This window comes from Chiloscyllium punctatum, chromosome 39 (assembly GCF_047496795.1).
Source record: "Chiloscyllium punctatum isolate Juve2018m chromosome 39, sChiPun1.3, whole genome shotgun sequence".
Classification (NCBI taxonomy): Eukaryota; Metazoa; Chordata; class Chondrichthyes; order Orectolobiformes; family Hemiscylliidae; genus Chiloscyllium; species Chiloscyllium punctatum.
This window is the reverse complement of record NC_092777.1, coordinates 44910787-44927653: the sequence shown is the minus strand read 5'-3', so window position 1 is coordinate 44927653 and position 16867 is coordinate 44910787. Positions and strand designations below refer to the sequence as shown.

The 16867-nt window shown below is 39.7% G+C and overlaps 1 long non-coding RNA gene across 2 annotated transcripts; it reads left to right on the top strand.

Moving 5' to 3' along the window:
• The first annotated feature begins 7899 nt into the window (after positions 1-7899).
• On the top strand, positions 7900-11847 carry LOC140463997 (uncharacterized). Of its 2 annotated transcripts, XR_011954835.1 has the most exons (3): positions 7900-8097; positions 8632-8827; positions 11544-11847. It is a non-coding gene; the product is annotated as an uncharacterized lncRNA (long non-coding RNA). The 2 variants fall into 2 exon arrangements; XR_011954834.1 differs by lacking the exon at positions 7900-8097 and having other exon boundaries at positions 8104-8827.
• The last annotated feature ends 5020 nt before the right edge of the window (positions 11848-16867 follow it).

The following is a 16867-nucleotide window of genomic DNA, read 5'->3' as shown; positions in this document are numbered from 1 at the left end:
CTGTTAGCCCACACAACTCTCTCAGTTGACTGTGGTTCTCCAATTTTGATTGTCCCACCTTTAGCAACTATGCTTCCAATAACAAAGGGTGGCACAGTGGTTAGCATTGCTGCCTCACAGCACCAGAGACCCGGGTTCAATTCCCGCCTCAGGTAACTGACTGTGTGGAGTTTGCACATTCTCCCTGTATCTGTGTCAGTTTCCTCTGGGTGCTCTGGTTTCCTCCCACAGTCCAAAAATGTGCAGGTTAGGTGAATTGGCCATGCTAAATTACCCATAGTGTTAGGTGTAGGGGAATGGGTGTGGGTGGCTGATCAGTGTGGACTTGTTGGGCCGAAGGGCCTGTTTCCACACTGTAAGTATTCTAATCTGCATATTTTGAAATTCCCATTGTGCCTGACCACATCATCTCATGTGAGTTGGTGTTAATTTTTATTTGATAACACTTGGGACAGTTTATTATTTTAAGGTATTATGTAAGTTGATGATACTGTTGTTATTGCTATTAAAAATATCAAAGAGTTGATGCTGTTCATACCAACACAAAAGAGGGATAAGTGAAAACACATGGAACTATAGAACCTTTAGGCGTGGATATCTATGTCAGGGAAGAATGTTTGCAAGAATAAAGTGGGGAAAAGAATTAGGAATTTTGTAAAAAGCTCCAACAAATAATTAGAATGTACTGCATTTGCAGTGAAAGCTCAAATTTACTTCAGTAGAATAACACAGAAAATACATGGAAAGTTTGAAGTAACACTTTCATTCTAAACAAAAAAAAGGTAGCGTGGCAAGACCATTTGGCCCATTTGGTTGTTTCTGGACTGGATCAGTTATTGTATTTAGTCCTGTAAATGATTATCATTTGCTTTATCTCCCTTCTCAATGAAGTTGGAAGTCCTTAAAATACACGTGTGAATTCAAATTTATGAATTTTTACAATTAAAATAGTGATATCATTAGATAGCTTACTCTCATTCTCTCCCTTCATGATAATATACATGTAATATATAGAACATTGAGTAGGAAACCATACAATGTGATTAGATTTCCGTCTGCAAGATTGACTTGGTCCCTTGTGAAATAAACAAAAAACTATTATCAGGACTTCCTTTCAAAGTATTTCATACTTTTCTAAAACAAAATGCAAGAAACAATTGCTTTCATAAACTCAGGTTTGTATATTGAAAAGATTAACTTTTATTACAGGAAAATGACAAAACAATTTTATTTTAAAAAATCAAGTGAAAACCTTTTAAAAGTACAAAACAGTGTATGTTTGTTATGCTTATTTTATTCTGCTAGGCAAGGAATGCTGTCCTCTTTTATTGTTGTTTTTGACAACTCATATCAACTAATTTAGTGGAGATTTTTTTCTCATTAAGATGCACTATTTTTGAAACTTACATAATGTGTCAATACTTTCTCTTATGTCAATCCTTTCACTACTAAATATCAGTGCCATCCTCTTGCTCCTTGTTAAAGAAACCTGCAAACTAAATCCAGCTTCCAGCCAAAAATTATAAATTCAGTGTTTGGACAATCAACATTACCTATTTAAAAAAAAAGAATTTACCCTTGTCCTGTGAGAGTTAGTTCCTGTTCTGGAAATAAATATTGCATTTCAAAATTTCAGCCAGTTCAGAAAGGTGGAACATATTTGCAATACTTTCAATTCATTAACATCGAAAATATTCTCAAGTTTAAACAGAGACTCCCCTGTTTTCAGAGTTCATTTGCACCCCCATTGAGCTACATAAGGAGGATTTGTATGTGTACTGCTACTACAAAAAATGCTTTGAGGAAACTTTGAGATTTAAGGAATGTCCTATGATTCCCTATAGTTTTCCTAAACATAGATGCTGATAATGGGCATGGCTGAAATCTCTCCATTGAGAAAACAACCAGCAATTACCTTATTGAAGAACCATTTTAGTACAATTTTCTAAATTTCAAGAAAATGGAAAATGTCATCCTTTTCAGAAAATACTCACTGGTCAGTTCCACTACATCGCAAATGTAATTACCCAATTGAAATAATTGTGAATAGTTATTTTATAAACGCACCCAACACAGGTAACTTTTGGAATTAACTACTTTTAAGCTTAATTTTATAAAACATTACGTCACAGTTCCTTCAATTACACAGAACTCTATATCATAGGATACAGTTTTGCTATTTATGAAACATAAAATTTAAACAGCATGAGCAAGAATTGCTGTTAATTTGAAAAAAAAATTGTTCTAAATTGGGAAAATAATTTTCTTTCCTCAAAATGATTAAGGAATTATTTTTCACAAATTAATTATTTAAAATGTGAATCATACAATCAGTATAATACAACTGCTGATTACAATTATAATATCATCACATTTATTGCGTTATAATTTTAATAAAACCATCTACGTAAGGATTGAACTTGTGCAGACTTAGTTGGTTTGGACACTGTGGAGTAACACTTGTATTGTAGAGTTATTAGAGTACCAGATTAGCTGATGCATTGTGTTGGTTGAGTTGCACGTGAACATCGCTTCGAGAGATGACTTCTTTGTTTGTGTGGCTTATTGTTTTCCTTTTCCTTTGAAGAGTCAATCCCTTTTCTGCCCTAGCAATTCTGAGCTCTTGGACGAATATTAACTCTCCTAACCTAAATTTCAAAGGAGCTGTTCTTTGGATCTCCTGACTGGGAAAGAGGACGAGCCCAAGCAAAACAGTTACAATTTAATTATGTGAATGATATTATCTCATTGTGTGCACATGAATTCCTTATATAATTTTATATAAATAAGGAACGATGAAAAAATATTGATGAGAGAAACAAGTGGCTCTAAATTGAATATTTAATTTCAATGCATAATAGACAGCTTTCAGTACCTCTTGGTTCAAGTCATCATATTTTGTTCCTTTTCGGTTAATCCCATTCCTTAAAAATAAATGCTAAATACAAAAAGACTGAAAATTGGCACATAGCAACACATTCATACCAATGCCATAGGTCAGACTGCACTATTTGATGTTGTTTCTGCCAGTTGTGGAAATACAATTACCTATTTGTTGTACCTGTAGCTGTTCAGCAAATATATTTCTTTACAATAAAGCAAACTGTATTGAAAACACATAAAATGATGCTTGAAAATGTGTTTGTCAGTCCTTTTTATTAATGCATCAGTACAAAGCATTAGTGCTTTTCATTACATTATTATGCAACAACAATTAACAATTCATTTGCATCAGACTGACCCTGTTTTAAATTAAAACCAGGACTGACAAAGTTCCAGGTAAGTCCAAAATGTTACATGTTACTGAAATTCCTGCCTGACTAAAATTAATTGAATCCATTGCTCAATAATTAGTTAAGTTCTGTTCTAGAGTTGTCCACATTCAAATTTCTCATCCTGTCCCACAAATTAAGAAATATACAGCTAATATTGCCACACACATACATCTTTAAGCCATTTTTCTCCTTTATTCTTTCATGAGATTTGAACGTTACCAGCAAACCCGGTACTTGGTGCCCATTCCTAATTGTCATTGAATGGAGTGGTTTGCAGGGAAATTAAAAGTAAACCATTGTGCTATAGGTCTGGAGTCACATGTTCAGATCAGTTCAGATTTCCTTCACTAATGGGTATTGGTAGACCAGATGGTTTGCAATAATCAACAATAGTTTTCTGTTGACCATTATGGAGACTAGCTTTTCATTCTGGAATTATTACCCAAAATTAAATTCCAACAACTCCCATTTGAACACAAGTGTCTCCCCCCTCTCCGCCTAGGGTTAGTATAGGCCTCTGGGTTACTTGTCCAGTAAGATAATCACTATGTTACAATCTCTCTAACATGCAATGCTAGACTGATTGCACGGCACAGTGGACAAAACTCTAAGCATTCAACTCTGGAATATGGATTCATAGCCAGTTCAAATTGAATTTAACAAATATTGCTGTATTTGCTTGATATGTGAGATGGTTCAGGCAGTTTTGATATGCCTTGCCATATAGCTGCCCACACAATTGGCAACAAATTTCAAATGGGTGCTATAGAAGTTTGAAAGATCAAAGGTTGGCTTTAAAAAAAAAACTGCTCTTTGAAGTCTTCCAGAATTGATACCTTTATCAACCAAAACACTGGTTGAAGACTTATTTAAAAACCTTGTCCTGTAATCTTATTTAAATGGGAACTCGGGAATATATGAAAGTTATCATACTGTCTGGCTCACTGAGATATTCCATTTTCCCTGGAGGAAAATCACCTAAGCAGGCCCCAACCCCACATTACTTTACAAACTTACTAACATAATTAGTGTTAATCTCAGTTTGGCGGTAGTTTCCCTGCCTCTGACACAGAACTTGAGTGTATAATGTGGGCTGACATTTCAGTGAAATATTGAGGGAGCAGGACTTTATTGTCAGAGGGTCATATCTTGGAACAGATGTAGATCATGTCTGACCTCTCAAGTGGGCATAAAAGATCCAATGATACTAGTCAAAGAAAGTAGGTTAGTTCTACTGGCAAATAATAATCCCTCAACTGGCATTACTAATTGTTGTCACTGTTGTTTGTGGAATCTTGATCTGAAAAAAATCACGACCACGTTTACCATATTAGAGCAGCAGCTACACCTGAGACATACTTTTTAAAATTTGTTTTGTGTTTGTGCACTGATTATTGCTAACATTCATTGCCCACCCTGAATTTCCCAAAGGACAGTTAACTGCCAACATCATCACTGATCTAGAGTCACATCTATGCCAGTCCAGGTAAGGATGGTACATTTCCTTCCCTAATGGCTTTTTAACCACAATTAACATTCATAACATAGTCACCATTAGACTAGCCTTTTTCTTGAATTTAAATTGCAGCATCTGCCATGGTAGGATATGAGCCCATATACTCTTCACATAAGATGGGGAGGGGATGATCTATGGCTCTCGATTACTGGTCCAGTAGCATTACCACTACACCACCATCCCCCCCATTCCATTAGTTATAACACACGTTGGGATATCTTGAGATAATGAAAAGTGCTCTTTAAATGCGAATACAAACTTCTTTCTATTCTACTTTACAGGGATAGATACTGCTATTGCACAATATTATTAAATGGGTGAAGTGAAACAGTAGCCTGTATTACAACTCCTTTTACTTTTATTTCCAATTGATCAACAGATTGTTGTCATTTACACCATTGGGAAAGGTTAAGGTCTACATCACAGTATGGACATCCCAGATGTAAGCTAAATTCCTCCCAATCACAACGCATTGCTTTCGAGTATCAATCCTTATACTTGCCTTTTTACCAGTGTTGGCTCAGTGGTTAGCACGGCTGCCTCACAGCGCCAGGGTCCCAGGTTCAATTCCAGCCTTGGGCAGCTGTCTGTGTGGAGTTTGCACATTCTCCCCGTGTCTGTGTGGGTTTCCTCCGGGTGCTCCAGTTTCCTCCCACAGTCCAAAGATGTGCAGGTCGGGTGAATTGGCCATGCTAAATTGTCCCTAGTGTTAGGTGCATTAGTCAGAGGGAAATGGGTCTGGGTGGGTTACTCTACAGAGGGTCGGTGTGGACTGGTTGGGCCAAAGGGCCTGCTTCCACACTGTAGGGAATCTAATCTATTTTTGCAATTACTCTATATAATGTGAATTTGATGAATAGTATTTTAAAAATACTTGCAGAAAAGATTACTTTACTCTTGAACATTATAAACATTTGCCTTCAAAAAAGTCTGCTACACTAAGCATATGCCAAATTTAAAAGCTATGTTAGTTGAGGATTTGGGGTTTCCAACTTTATAACAGTGAGTAATTTTCTGAGTAATTAATTCACATGCATTTGGTGATGTATTGTGTTCATAAAAGATGTTTAACAATTGTTAGTGTTCTGTTCATTTACAGAACGGCTTTGATTCATCCTGAACAATGTATTATAGTTTGTTATTGGATATGGGGGGTGGTAAAATCCTCATTTGGTTTCTATTCTGCTTCCTTCCTTTGCCTTCACTTTTTTTTTGCCTCTCCCTTCTTTCAGGTTTCCTCCAAGGGTATACAAGGTACATCCTTCCCTAACAAAAAAATAACAGCCAGGAAGCTCAACTCTTCCTGGACCCACGCTCATATTAATCTGCAACCAACCCAGGAGGAAATACGGGGGAAGACATTTCGACCTCACCCCACACAAATTCCGCCTAAGAAATGTTTCCTCTAGTTCTTGAGTGGGAGTCAGTGACTCCTTTAGAGTCGGTCAGTTTCCTTCAGGTTAAACTGCTCAGCCGGTAGAAATAGGTGGGACATGCGTGATACATATTACACCCTTTTTCATAGGCAAACCTGAATGACATCATTTAGCAGGAAGCAGGCCGCTGCGCTAGGAGCCATTTGTAGGCTCATCTGGTCATTGCATCGTGAGGGTCATAGGAGTTTAGAGAATAATTGAGGTGCCCCCTTCCCCCAATCTGGATTCCAGTTAAAATATAGCAAGGAACTGCAGATGCTGAAGATCAAAAAACAAACAATAAACAGAAATTGCAGCTATGAATTTCTCCAGCAATTTCTGTTTTCGTTTCTGGTTTTCCAATTGCTGGCCGCCCTTTTTCAGTTGAAAATTATCCCGCATTTTTTTAAAAAAAACAACCAACGATTAAGTGGAGAGAAACTCAGAATCAAGTGTTGGGAGAGATAATTTGAAAACAGGAATATGTAGGCAAAACAAGCAAATTGTAAAAAAAAGATACATTAAAAAAGTAATATTGAAATCTCACTACTCGCTTAGGGTTTGCTTATTCTTATTGCTTTCTAACCGCACTCCTCACCTCAAAACCGTGAAATAATAATGCAACTTCAGCTATTGCAAGGAAAATCAGTCCAGGGTAATCCATTTAAAGTCAGTCCTAAATGGTCCAGTCAACATTGATTTTTGGATGTGCTGCGTGGTGGCTTTTAAATGGGTGTGTCTCAGCAGCGTGTCAACTTTATCTCCTCATTCCTGAGGAAGGGCTTTTGCCGGAAACGTCGATTTTCCTGCTCCTCGGATGCTGCCTGACCTGCTGTGCTTTTCCAGCAACACTTGACTCTGATCTCCAGCATCTACCTGGCTTGGTCGAGTCCATTTCAGTCTTTCGAAAGTGTGAGAATGTTACTGGGAATAGAGTTTGAATGTGGTCGAAAGCTTGGCGTGAACTGAATTAACATCATCAGAAGGCTCATCATGGACAAGCAAGTACTAGCAGCCCCTAAATGACAGCTCTTTCTCTTTACAGAGACGGACTGTCCTGCTGTGAATTCCCCGTTTTTTCAATTTTATTTCGATTTCCCAGCGTTTGCCTTTTCTTTGTTCAGTGGGTTCATATTTATCGGATTCTGTTAAAAACCGGTAAATACTCCTACAAATCTCCTAACGTTGACAGATAATATATTATTAATCAAAATTGTTTGTTACTGATTTGTGAAACAACATGGACCCCTCGATTCCCTCCTTAATCTGTCCAACTGTTTATATTACAACTGCAATGCTTTCCCCGATCAAATAGTCATTTTAAGCAATAAATAGCCGCTGTCCAGCAGACTGGGCAAATATAATGAGGCCCAACTGTTCCACTCCGGGTTACTTTGCAATGACAGGAGGACGCACGTTCACCCGAAACTGGAACAAAGACATCTTAAGAGTTAACGGCATCGCTGTACGGAGGGACTGGAGGAAGAGCAGAACGCATACTGCAATTGGATGCGTAAAGCTTTGGTCACGGGGGTGTGTAGGGAGGGATGGGGAAGGTGAACCAAGATAAGCGGATCTGATTGAAACGAGAAGAACTCTGCGGCCGAGATTGGGCGAAAGCGCCTCTCTCCCTCTCTCTGTGTGTGGAATGAGTGGCCGGGCCAGCCTAGGAGCTGCTGATTGGCCAATGCGCCTAGATTAGGGCTGGCCCTACAGTCATCACATCCATTCAGTGGCTACTCCAGTGACCTCCTCTCCGCCCTTCGGAACTTCTTCGAGTTCCAGCCTCTCCCGCCACAAATCCTCCTCTGTCTCTCCCCCCCACCCCCCACCCCATCCCATTCACTCTGTCTCTCTCTCTCTCTCACACACACACACAGACCCCTGTTGGGTAATAAACAACAGCCAGAGGCTGGATGCAATCTGTAAAATACAAGAGAGGGGGGAGGGGCGAATCCCTGTGGCCAGCGCAGCTTTCTGAAATACTAACATTTTCAGTAGGCACGGAGTATAGGTTAATCAATACGATGTACTTGCAGCAATTTCCGCCCCCACCCCTTTTAATTTGAATCTCTTCCACCCCCCCCCCCAAACACAAACATAAGTTATAACTTATTTCTGAGGGCAATTGTGGCGGGCTGCTGGCTGTAATTTTCACGAAGTGATTGAAGTCTTTTCTCGTCCGGGGTGGGGTGCATCAAATTCACCACAACATGGAAACTCCACGTGTTCGCCAGAATTCTGCAAAATGCATTCTGGCCAAGTGCGAGATTACGTCTGAACATCACCTAGTCCCAAAAAGAAAGCCCTTGTCACCGGAAAGGGGATTGCTGAAGGACAAAGTTTAAAGGGGAAACGAAGAGGAGCGGTTGTTCGGGATCGCACGGAGAAATAAGATGGCTTTTCTTTTTCTTACATTCAAAAGTGTAAATGGACGGAAGACAGCTGGATGGTTGTGGCCCAAGACGGGAAGGATTCTGCAAAGTCTGAAGGAGAAGGAAAGATCGTGAAAATAAATCGGACGTGCTGTGAATTGCATTTTGATTAAACCAAAAGAGAGGCACTCGAGGCGAAAATGTGAAATGCGGTTAGAGTCCGGCAAACAAGTGAGAAAATGGAAGGTAAAACGCTCCTCCATTGTCCCTCTTCCAAAACCGCAGCAGCCACCTTGTTGATAGCGGCGCTAGCCGAGTTCAGTGGGCAGGCCGCCTCAGCAACACGGCTTCTGCTTTAGAACAAAACAGCACATGGCGATAACAAGGGGAGGCGCAGAGACCTCGTTTAATCAGACCATCAAAACCGTGTTCATTTCTGACGCAGTGCATTATTCATGTTAAAATAACGTAGTCAATTAAGCCAGGGTGGTGGAAATTAACTTTGAAACTTGGGGATATATGCGAAAGTAGTTTGCTCACTCTCTGGATGACTAGACGGGCAACTTTGGAGTGAAATCGGATCTGTTGATCAAGCCGAAAAGGTTGCTCGAGTCCTTTTGCCTTTATAGCTCCGTTTACAATTGTTAAAGAGCTATAAAATGTAAAATCCCTATATTAATCGGTAGTGATACTATCTTCGAGGGATTTATTCTGCACCCGCCATGTGGGTGGAAGCGTGTTAAAACGTGTCTAACACAAACATTAGAACGAAGCTCCGTGTCTATGATAATGCCTGTATAATATGTTTGGGAAACGCGTTTTCTTCATATGGTGATTCATAGTACATGGAGATAATTCATATGTCGTCCAGATACCTTCCTGCTCGGTTTGAATGCTAAGTTGGTCTCTCAAGTGTTTTTAACGTTGCAATTCTACCCGGTTCGTCGCACATAACGTGGGACAGCAAGTACGGAGGGGTATTCTTTTGAGTTGGCTTTGACTCTTTCGTATGAATTTAAATTCGCAACAAAACAAATTAACTGGAGCCGACTGGAACAGGAGGAGGAATCTGACCATGTTACAATGACCACGTTTTAAAGTATTAACATTTCAGTAAATCTTAATTGTTATAATTTATATTTTCATACCATAGCTCAAACATGACTTGCGTAATATAATTGGAAACTTTTGCCGATTTGAGTTTTCATGGAATTGAAAGTCATTCAGACCTTTGATTTTCTCATTGAGTTTTCCAGTCAAATGTCTCGTTTCGGATCAATTGATATTTGCATTACAATTTGCAAAGGAAACTGCAATAAAATTCCAGTTGGCAAATATAATTATGTAAGAAGGGCAAGAGATAGATAGATAATGCTGCAATCACTTAATATTCAGGATTTTTAATTCACTGTTAAAATGATACACCAAAGACATCTGAACGTTGGTAACGCCAAGTCAAACCTTGATTTTTGCAATTGCCGAGTTTATTTTTTTTAAGGATTAGACTGCAGATGACCTAGTCTGGTCAAAATTGATCGAGTAAAAGGTTAGTCAGTTTCAGAGTGTTAAAGAGCTTTCGATTCTCCCAATCAGTATTAAACTTTTATTTCACTGCTTGAAATCCTGGATTACGAGGCGAACTTGTATATTTATAAATTTCAATGATATCAAACTTGCTCGCAGCCGTTTATTCTGTTGGAATAGTTTAGAAATTGAGCAAGAGGTTACATTTTAAAATGTTTTAAAAAGCGTTTTCTGAGAATTATCAAAAGTTGTGGCTTGTGTCTTTTGAAGATCGCTCCAGCCATTTTGGTTGCTGTTGATCTCGATTTTGTTCTGCACTGCTCTCAAACGCCCCTTTGTACACAGCCTTAATTTCTAATAGCTTTTGTTACAGGATTTACTAAAATTAGCGTTAAGGCTTTTTTTTAAAACGTCTACTTTATGTGAGGGCCGGACAGATTGTGCCTTTTATGGTTTAAACTGTTCGAAATGCAATCCATTCGGGTGAATTATACCACACGTTTTTTGACACCACGGTGGACTGATGACTGGCGGCTTAATTTAAATTCAAAACTGCAATTCGATTTATTATATTGAGTTTTCTTTTAAAGGAAATGATGAATATGCTTGTTTGAGCCGTTTAGTGCAAAGTGTGCGCCCAGCATTGACAACACAAACCCACCCATTAACTTTTCATATAAAAACAAGAGCTATTTTTAAGCTTCTTTTCATGGAACTTCTGGCATATTAGGAAGCGCGTGTGACACTACCTCCTGAGAGGAAACACTTGTGTTAGGATTCTTTGAGCTGCCAGGAGGATTCGCGACATTGCGAACGATTAATGGTTATCAGTATGGGGTTTAATATTCTGCTCCGCGTTCATTTTGACCTGGTGGCTCAAACCTATTATCTCGAATATGTATGTCCCAGCATTTAAGGATTTAGATCTGCGATTGTAGCGAGTATTTCAGTGCAGGCAACGTGAATAGTTAATTACCTAAAGTGAAACGGAATATATCAAACCACTTCTTCAGTTCTGAACAGTTGAGGCCTTGCATTTTTGTTTTGTTAAGAGGCGCTGAATTCCAAAGCAAGTCTGTTCTGCTTGGAGTCGGTTTTGATATTATTCCACGTCAGCGCTATTGGAAGGAACTTGGCCGGTGGTAAAAAGGTTTGGGACGTGGTGTTTTAAAACACAATGAGAGAAAGCCTTTGACTTTTTTTTTAAAGCATGTCCCAACAAGAAAGTGGTGGATGGGTTTGTCTGAAACTTTAGGCAAACAGCAGGCATGTTTTTTTTTCAGGCCGTCACACACCGGGTGTATGTGACACTCTCCCCGTGACTTTGAAACCCTGGCGGTTTCGAGCTAAAGCGAGAAACAAAACAAAAACCCATTCTAAATTGTGCCGATTCTCTCCTTCATTCATCCAGTTCTGAACCATTTCTTCTCTGATTTAGGAAGCCCAGAGCTGACGAGGGGGAATGAATTGCGGGCAAAGGCTTACCAGACTACATAAAAGATGGAGAACTTCTGTAACTGTCCTGAAATACGTACAAACCATTGTTAAACGCGGAGGTTGTTCAATGTTATTTACACCGCGTTCACACAGTTTGAAACAAGAATGGAGATTGTCTTGACAATAAAGGTGGACCACGTACACACAGCTGCGGGGACGTTGTCTTCACTCTGTTTAATTTGTTTTGTCATTGCTGTTAATTTATCGTTTTGATTGATAATATACATTTTTATTTTTAAAAAACACACGAAGTCTTTTTTATCTTTGTTTTTGCGAAGTGTAACTTTGGGTGGAACACACCGTTTGAAAAGGCCTAAGATTAATGACAATGCAGCGTAACAGAACCAACATTTTAATATCCTTTTCAACAAATGTCCAGCCAAACGTATCCCGGTCCACAAGTCCGCCGGAGCATTACCAAAAGGTTAAGTTTTTAAAAAAAAACATAATATTATTGGGGACTTTACGGAAATCGCACCGATTCAGAGCCAGATCACCTTTACATGTCCTAGCTGGAACGATAAAGCTAGATTTACCAGCAACATTCATTTTAGCTCATTTTTTATTTTAAAAATAAGAGATTTCGTGGGTGCAGATGTGCTTGGATTTCTGTTTGCTAATAGTACAAATGGTTTATTTTATAGAATAAAAAAAATTAAAGGAGTGATGAGCTGACGTTCTGTGGTTGACATTTTATCTAATTCTGAAAACTACAAACGGCCCAGGTTTTCTGTCCCTGACTTCGAACCGTTAGGGGAGCCTGTTTACTGTGCAAAGCTGAAAGGCTCCAAAATTAAAAGATCAGTTGAAATTATTTTTCATTGCTCATCAGTCAAATACTCAAGATCTGTGTCCTTTTTTTTGGAAACACATAAGGAACTTTCAGTTGAACGCCCTGACAGGTTGACAGTGGCAGGTTCACTATGAAAGGGACGCTTGGTAGCTGAGACGCTGATCATTCGGAAGGTGCTGTATGCAAGTGCCCGCTGCTGCAGAGCCTCGGAGGAGGGAACCTGCATGTTAAGTCTGCGGTGGGGGGAAATCCATTTGGGTGCGACTCCCAGGAAGGGACAGCAGTCCCCGATTTCCGCCTCCAACCCCCCCTCCGTGCCAGGATCTGCTGCCTCGCTGTGCTCTGAAAGCTCTTTCCCTTCCCCCCTTGGACCCGCGCTGGGCAGTGAGCTGCTTATTTTCTGCTCTCTGTCGAACCAAAAGTCGGCCGCAACCGCTCCATACTCCGGTAACCTTTCGGGGGGAAGGGGGAACACAGGCAGGGAGGGAGAGGAAAATCCCGACCTCTCCCTGAAAGATTTCTAAAAGCCACTTGCTGCTCTGATCGCGATGAAACGCGAAATCAGTCGGCCGCTTTGCGGACATTTATGACGGGCAATTAAAGCCGGATCGTTCTCGTCTGCAATTGTAAACCAGACTGACAAACCATCTGAAACTAGGCCCCTGTTTAAAACTTAGCTCACCGCGTTTAACACTATTTACCTTAAATTCACTTCGAACAATCTTTATATACCTGCAATGAAGCAATCTTAAGCGAGATGTTTGTCTATGAAAATGATTTTCAATTAAATTAAAAATAAAATTCTTTTAAAAAAAACGTTAAAATGTTTTACATTAATCGAGAGGTATTTTACAGTGTAACTGAATGTTGCTATCTCCAGAGAAGTATCAGATGAGTTTCGCCGTGAACAATGTAACCAGTTTAGTTTCAAAACGGACAGTGGAACCAGACAGTGGAATCAGTTAGTTTCACAGTAGGCGGTGTAACAGTTTCGCAGTGGACGGTGTAACAGTTGCACAGTGGACAATGTAACAGCTTCACAGTGGATAATCTAACCAGTTACAGTGAAGCTCAGACTGAGATTCCATCGTGTTTATTTCGCGTCGGCGGTAAATGCTGGATAACATTAAAAAGACACCAGAAAGATAAATGCCAAGGACATACATTGAAGTGTGACTCCAGCTGTATTTTAAGAAACCTGTGCTACTCAGCATCTGGAGTTTTACATGTGGCAGCATCGCACCGATTTGCAGAAGTCGCTAATAGTCGGCCACTCATTCAAATATAACCTGAGCAAAATTCGATTAAAGCCCGAACCTATTCCTGACACAGCCTAACGGGAAAGCGTCTCCCAATCTCGGTAAAGACATAGCGCTGGTGCACTGGACCTGGTTGAACACTCCCAAGTTACTCTATCTCAAATTTAAAGATGGCGAATTATAAAGAACATTGGGTACAAGTGGTACATTTAACCAAGGGCCTGAGTAAATAGATTTGAGCAATAGGGTACCGCCTTTAAATGAAGAGCCACTTTTGCTGCATATACTTACATTTAAGACAGTATTACTTGTGAAGAGAAAATGAATAATTCGTCTTACATTCTAGGGGTATTTTAATATTCACCTGAACACTGCCGTTATACGAGTGCTGGTCAATACAATGGTGACTGATTAGTCCCTGCACAATTTCCCACCGGGTGGAACGTTATAATTAAAGTCATATATGATGTGATTTAAAACTTTTGTTGAGGAAATAGTTGGATGAAGTTGACTTTCAGATCTTTTATGGTGTTAGGTCCAAATCGATTGCTATATATTCCACTGACAAAGGGGCTGACACCACTTTCTTTTTTTGAAAAAAGGGTGGTTTACTTCGTCAACATTTGTGCAAGTAAAAAATCATGGCAACACACATAGACTCACATAGAGCGTGGAAGAAAAAATAGAAAACAGATGGTGAATAGGGGAGCTGTGGATGGGATGAGTTGATAAATGAGTCCTAATTTTAAGTGTTGGCCTCGATCGAATAACCATAAGGAAAGCTACAATACAGGAAGGTAACAGCGTTTTAATAATAGAAAATTGCACATCCACAGCAAATAACCAAAATTATATCCAATCTGACCTGTAATGAACTTGTAGCACGAATGTAATATTTAACAGCATGAATCCTTTCAGAAACGCAGGTTTAAAATACAGGCTTTACAAAGCCAATATCCTTCTAATCATTGGATAATTATGTTTTTATTGGTGTGCTTGATAGATTTTTGTGGTGTTTTTATTCAATCAAATGAAAAACAATTTCATCGTCTACAGAGGAAAACTGTATTAGCGTGCAAAAAAACGATAGAGTCACAGTCCTACAGAAAACAAAGTGTAGAATTAACCCAATAATAAAAGCTTGGTGATAAAGCACAGAACAATTTTGAAACATTTTGGCATGGAATTGATTTCTTTTAAAATATTTCATTTGGTGACTGGAACAGGATTGGACTCCATGAGATAACGTGCCTTGGATGGGATGGCCGCCTCCCAGCAATAACGCTGGAGAGCCTTGCACGCACCCCAAAGTTTTGCAAGTTTAATCATCTGTCCTTCATGCAGGTTTGCTCCCATTGGACGCGTTCGTAAAATGCTTGTCTTTCCTTTATACAACCCTATCCCTCCCACGTGCATCTCCTGTTTGCTGATCTAACAAAAACACTGGCCGTCTCAGGACAGAAATCTCTGCAGTGAGAAGTATATAAGGTAAACTGGGTCGGAATATATTAATATAAGCCGTGTTTACAAAGAGCTAATGCATTCAAACATATTATTCTAATATGAGGTAAACAAGGGATAGATTCAATATTCTTTTGGATTATTTTCTGCACCACTCTTTAGCGTTTGAAGGAGCTGATTCATTCTGTGAAAAAAAGAATTAAGGATACTGGAAATCCAAGACAAAAACAGAAATTCCTGGAGAAACTCAGGCGTGGCACATCTGCTGAGAGAAAGCAGAGTTAATATTTTGTTTCCAGTGACCTTTCTTCAGAAATTCTGGTTGTCCTACCTCACCTCTTTCCTATGTGTTTAGGGACAGTGAATTACAAAGGTATAAGACTCTGTAGGGCAGCTAAGTAGTCAGAGGGGTTAGTTAGCTCAGTGGGCTGAATGGTTGGCTTGTAATGCTGAGTGATACAATAACATAGGCTCAATTCCTACCCCGGATAAGGTCATTATGAAGGTTGCTCTGTGCCTGAGGTGTGGTGACCCTTAAGTTAAACCAATACTAGTTATTTTTCTCGAATGGAAAAACAGTCCTGTGGTGTGATCAAACAATGGGCATTAGTAGTCATACTCAACTCTGTCTGTCTTTATTTGATTTTCCTGTAAATTCTTAAATAATACACTATAATAATCCAAATCTTTATCTAGTTTAGTTTAGTTTAGTCCCCCACCATTTGCTTTTGAACGGTGAGGCCAATGCAGCCATCTATAGCTAATTGAGATCAGTTAACAGAAGACAGGGATGAAACTTGGGATTTTACTACACTGTATGGCTCTGTTCCACAAGTTATTTTACAAATTAGGTCAAGAAAGGACAGGGGATTATATTTTGGCTCCTTTCATGAAGCTGTGATATTTCATGTGGCCTGAACCAGTAGAAGAAACTCATTCATGCATGCAGTTGGAACAGGAAATATTCGTAATTCCTTGGAAATGTTTTCTCCCTCCTGTTTTGAAGACATCGCCTCCTCGCTGTGGTTCAAAAGAGACTTGGCATGTTCCAACACCTTGTTCAAGTGGTCACTCTTTTCATGTCAGGCACAACAAATAAGAATGCAAGACATGAGCTCATATCGGGCTTTGCATGATGACTGGCTGCCTCATAGAGTCATAGCGATGTACAGCACAGAAACAGACCCTTCAGTCCAACTTGTCCATGCTGACCAGATATCCTAACCTAATCTAGTCACATTTGCCAGCACTTGGCCCATTGTCCCTCATAAACCCTTCCTATTCGTATACCCACTCGGATGCCTTTTAAGTGTTGTAATTGTACCAGCCTCCACCACTTCCTCTGGCAGCTCATTCCATACATACACCACCCTCTGCCACTTTGGTCCCTTTTATATCTTTCTCCTCTCACCCTAAACCTATGTCCTCTAATTCTGGACTCCCACACCCCAGGGAAAATACCTTGTCTATTTATCCTATCCAGACTCCTCATGGTTTTGTAAACCTCTATAAAGTCACCCCTCAGCCTACGACACTCCAGGGAAAACAGCCCTAGCCTATTCAGCTCCCTCATATAGCCCGCATCCTCCAACCCTGGCAACATTCTTGTGAATCTTTGCTGAACCCTTTCAAGTTTCACAACATCCTTCTGATAAGAAGGAGACCAGAATTGCACTCAATATTCCAAAAGTAGCCAGGCCAATGTCCTGTACATCCGCAACATGACGTCCCAACTCTCATATCCAATGCTCT